The 5,000-nt window shown below is 71.0% G+C and overlaps 1 non-coding gene across 1 annotated transcript; it reads left to right on the forward strand.

Annotated features, from left to right (window-relative positions):
* Positions 1-2,189: 2,189 nt before the first annotated feature.
* On the forward strand, positions 2,190-2,308 carry LOC128824118 (5S ribosomal RNA). The gene has a single exon (XR_008442346.1). It is a non-coding gene; the product is annotated as a 5S ribosomal RNA (ribosomal RNA).
* Positions 2,309-5,000: the final 2,692 nt, after the last annotated feature.

A 5,000-nucleotide genomic window follows, 5' to 3' on the forward strand; every position in this document is an offset into this window, starting at 1 on the left:
TGCCCGGGCCGCCCCGAGGAGGGAAGTCCCCATCGGTCCCTGGATCCGTGCACGCGAAAAGGAAGAGGGTCCCGATCCGCCTGAACACCGGACGGCCCCGCGGTTGGGGTGCCGGCCCGCGAAGGGCCCTTCCCGTCGCGAACGTCAGCGCCACATCGATCGGCGGGCGCGAGAGGAGCGGGCCCCCCCTCCCTCCGGGGGGGCGCCGACACTCGGAGCTCGGCTCCCGGCCGCTGCGGGGCCCGTGAGCTAAGAGCCGGGAAAAGCGGGCCGTCTCGGCGGAGGGCCGGGTGGGTGCTGGCCTCCGCCCTCAAACGTGCCCGTTCCCCCCCTCCCACGCCGGGCAGGGTCGGGTACAATACTCGGATTGATCCCCTAGGCTGAGCTCCGGTTCTCACAGGCTCTGAAAAACCTGTCCTCACAAATCTCCGCACACAGTCCTCGAAAGACGGGTCGAAAAAGCCAAAGCCCCGCCTTCGGCGGTACGAAACTGGAACCGGGCGCCACCTCGTGGTTCCCTCGGTCGGCCGAGACGGCGTTGGGCGACCCCTTCCGGACATCCGCGAGACGACCGGCCGTCAGGTCAACCCATTCGCTCCAAAGGGGTTGACCCGGTGGCCGGGAGGGGACTTTGAAAATTTTTCAGACTTGGAAAACTTTTTTTTTTTTTTTTTTTTCCCCCAGCCCGCTTCCTCCGGGTTGACCCGGTGGCCGAGCGTCTCACCGTCCCCGGACGCAGCGAGGTACTGCCTCCCGGCCGTCAGGATCGGGCCCACGGAAGTCTGATTTTTTAAAAAAATTTGCCGACGCCACCGCGGAGGGCTACCCGGCCACCCCGGGCCCCGGAGCCGGAAAAGGGAAGAAAAGGATCGGGCCCACTAGAGACATGGACCCGGCCGCCAAGCAGGCCGCCCTGGGCTCACCCTCCCCGGCCGCAGCGAGGGACATCCTCCCGGCCGACAGGATCGGGCCCCTGGAAGTCTGGGGGGGGGGGGGGGAAATCCGCCCCACGCCTCCGAGGAGGGCTGCCCGGGCGGGCCGGGCCCCGGAGCTCGGAAAAAAAAAAAAAAACACCCCAAAAAAGGATCGGGCCCACTAGAGACATGGACCAGGCCGCCCTGGGCTCACCCTCCCCGGCCGCAGCGAGGGACTGCCTCCCGGCCGACTGGATCGGGCCCCTGGAAGTCTGGAAAAAAGAATGGAACCTGACGCCTCCGAGGAGGGGGCGCCCAGGGAAGGAGGGAGATCCGGGTCGACCTGGTGACCGGACGGGAAAGCGGCCACCGGGCGTGCCCGTTCAAACCTAGGGGTTGACCTGGCGGCCGGAAAGCAAACCGGCCACTGGCTAGCCCCGTCGGCAACCTACGGGTTGACCTGGTGGCCGGGAAGCGAACCGGCCAGCAGGTGAACCCGTTCGATTCCACGGGTTGACCTGGTGCCCGGGAGGGGACTCTGAAAAATGTTCAGCCCTTTCGGCTCGGGGTTGACCTGGTGGCCGAGAGGGGACTCGGACGGCAGGCAAGCCGCCCTGGCCTCACCCACCCCGGCCGCAGCGAGGGACTGCCTCCCGGCCGACTGGATCGGGCCCCTGGAAGTCTGGGGGGAAAAAGAAAATGGAACCTGACGCCTCCGAGGAGGGGGCGCCCAGGGAAGGAGGGAGATCCGGGTTGACCTGGTGACCGGACGGGAAAGCGGCCACCGGGCGTGCCCGTTCAAACCTACGGGTTGACCTGGTGGCCGGGAAGCGAACCGGCCAGCAGGCGAACCCGTTCGATTCCACGGGTTGACCTGGTGCCCGGGAGGGGACTCTGAAAATTTTTCAGCCCTTTCGGCTCGGGGTTGACCTGGTGGCCGAGAGGGGACTCGGACGGCAGGCAAGCCGCCCTGGGCTCACCCTCCCCGGCCGCAGCGAGGGACTGCCCCCCCTCCACCCACCCACCCCCCCCCCCGGCTGACAGGATCAGGGCGCACTGGATGTCCGGGACAATATTTTCCCCGACGCCGGGGAGGGCGGGCGGGCGGAGGGGCTCTGGCGGCCAGCCCGGGCCCCGGAGCTCGAGAAGGAAAAAAGGACCGGGCCCGCGAGAGACGGGGGCCCTGCCGCAGGGGGGCAGTCCGACCGGGGCTCACCGTGCGGCAGGCCCGGGCGTCGGCAGGGGAAAGCGGGCGAGGAGGCGCGGGGGCCGGGTGCCTACGGCCATACCGGACCGAACGCCCCCGATCCCGTCCGATCTCGGAAGGTAAACCGTCCCGGGCCTGGCTAGTACTTGGATGGGTGACCGCCTGGGAATCCCAGGTGCCGTAGGCAGCTTTTCCCGGTCCGAGCCAGCTCTCTCTCCTTTTCTGGGGAGGAAGGAGAGGGGGGGGACGGGCCGGAAAGCCCCTCGTCGCTCCTGCCGAGTCGGAGGTCGCGGCCGCAGGTCACGGGTCTGGGCGCCTGGGGTCCGGCTCCCCACCCGGCTTCCTCCGCGGAGGACCCACCGAAGCCGCTGGGGGAGACCCCGGGCATGGGGCGGACTGGCCCGGACCCTCCCGGCCGCCGGCCCGCAGGACCGCCCCGAATCCCCCCGCCCCGCGGCCACCCAGGCCAGGCCTGGCCAGGCGGGACGGACGGCGGGTGTCCAGCGCCCAGCGGCTTCCGCCAGCGGGGACCCACGGCCCCCAAAGCCGCAGGGGGAGGCCCCGGGCCCGGGACGGACTCGCTCGGACCCCCTGCGCCCGGGCGCCGGCTCGCGGGACCGCCCCGAATCCCCCCGCGGCCACCCAGGCCAGGCCTGGCCAGGCGGGACGGACGGCGGGTGTCCAGCGCCCAGCGGCTTCCTCCAGCGGGGACCCACGGCCCCCAGAGCCGCAGGGGGACACCCCGGGGCCGGGACGGACTCGCTCGGACGCGCTCGGACCCCCTGCGCCCGGCCGCCGGCTCGCGGGACCGCCCCGAATCCCCCGCCCCGCGGCCACCCAGGCCAGGCCTGGCCAGGCGGGACGGACGGCGGGTGTCCAGCGCCCAGCGGCTTCCGCCAGCGGGGACCCACGGCCCCCCAGAGCCGCAGGGGGAGACCCCGGGGCCGGGACGGACTCGCTCGGACGCGCTCGGACCCCCTGCGCCCGGCCGCCGGCTCGCGGGACCGCCCCGAATCCCCCCGCGGCCACCCAGGCCAGGCCTGGCCTGGCCTGGCAGGCCGGCGTGCAGCTCCCCCGGGCTTCCTCCCCCGACGACCCGCGCCCCCCCGAGCCGCAGGCGGAGACCCCGGCCCCGGGGCGGACCGGCCCGGGCTCGCTCGAGCCCCCTGCGCCCGGCCCGCAGGACCGCCCCCCCCCCCCCCCCGAATCCCCCGGGAGAGGCCCGGCCTGCACGCCACTGACGACCCGCGGCCCCCAAAGTCGCGGGAGGCGCCCCCGGCCCCGGGGGCCGGTTAGCTCCGTGTCGCTCCGCGCCCCCCCCCCCGCCCCTCGCTGCCGGGACCGGGCACCGCCCCAGAGTCAGCCGCAGCCGGACGGCCTGAGAGCTGCCCTCCTGTGGACGACGGTGAGTTTACCTTGACACTAACCGGCCATCAGCCAGGTCAACCCCATTGCTAGACTGGGGTGGACCTGGTGGCCGAGTGGGGACTTGGAACATTTGACAGCTGCTCCCCGGGGCTTGACCGCTTGTCCTGAACGCCCCCCCCCCACCCCACCCCCCCCAGCCCCCGGCTCCTGCTCCCCTCTCCCCAGCCTCGGTGCTCCGCTCCCTGCCTCGGAGGCTGCCCCTTTGCGGCGCCTGCATCGCCTCCGAGGACGCGCACCTTCCGGAGGCTGGACGTAAAGCCTGACGCCCGCCACCGCCGCCGACCCGGCTCTCCGAGGGACGACTGTGAGGCCTCCCCCCACCCCCGGACCGCCCTGGGGACGACTGCTAAGCCTCCCCCAACGGACCGCCTGGGGGAAGACTGCTAAGCCTTCCCCGGACCTGCTCCCTCTCGACTATTAAGCCCCCCCTCTGTGGTCCTCAGGACCGCTGCCGCGCAGCCCTCGGAGTGGGGTGACACCCGGGCCGGAAAGCAAAGCGGCCACCAGGTCAACCCGTCGAATCCAATGGGTTGACCTGGTGGCCGGAAAGCAAACCGGCCGCCAGGTCAACCCAGTAGATTCCGCGGGTTGACCTGGTGGCCGCTAAGCACGACTCTTAAGCCTCCGCCGGACCGCCTGGGGAATGGCTATTAAGCCTGCCCCCGGAGTACTCGGGGGGACGACGATTAAGCCTCTCCTGGAACGACTATTAAGCCTGCCCCCGGAGTCCTCGGGGGACGACTATTAAGCCTCCCCCGGACCGGCTCCGTCTCGACTATTAAGCCCCCCCTCTGTGGTCCTCAAGACCACTGCCGCTCTGCCCTCGGAGTGGGGTGACGCCCGGGCCGGAAAGCAAACCGGCCACCAGGTCAACCCGTTGAATCCATTGGGTTGACCTGGTGGCCGGAAAGGAAACCGGCCGCCAGGTCAACCCAATAGATTCAGCGGGTTGACCTGGTGGCCGAACGGGGACTTTGAAAATTTTACAGCTGCTTCCCCTGGGGTTGACCTGTTGTCCCGGTGGGGACTTTGAACATTTGACAGCCGCTACCCGGGGCTTGACCTGTTGTCCTGAACGCCCCCCACCCCACGGCTCCTGCTCCCCACTCCCCAGCCTCGGTGCCCCGCTCCCTGCCTCAGAGGCCGCCTCTCTGCGGCAGCTGCAGCGCGTCCGAGGACGCTCACCCTCCGGAGGCTGGATGTAAAGCCTGACACCCGCCACCGCCGCCGACCCGGCTCTCCCAGGGACGACTGTGAGGCCTCCCCCCACCCCCGGACCACCCTGAGGACGACTGCTAAGCCTCCCCCACCGGACCGCCCGGGGGAAGACTGCGACGCCTCCCGCCAGGCCCCCACCCAGCCTGGGGGGAAGACTGCTAAGCCTCCCCCCCACACACACACTGTCGGGGGATGACGATTAAGCCTCTCCCGGACCGGCTCCGTCTCGACTA

This window comes from Malaclemys terrapin, chromosome 15 (assembly GCF_027887155.1).
Source record: "Malaclemys terrapin pileata isolate rMalTer1 chromosome 15, rMalTer1.hap1, whole genome shotgun sequence".
Classification (NCBI taxonomy): domain Eukaryota; kingdom Metazoa; phylum Chordata; order Testudines; family Emydidae; genus Malaclemys; species Malaclemys terrapin.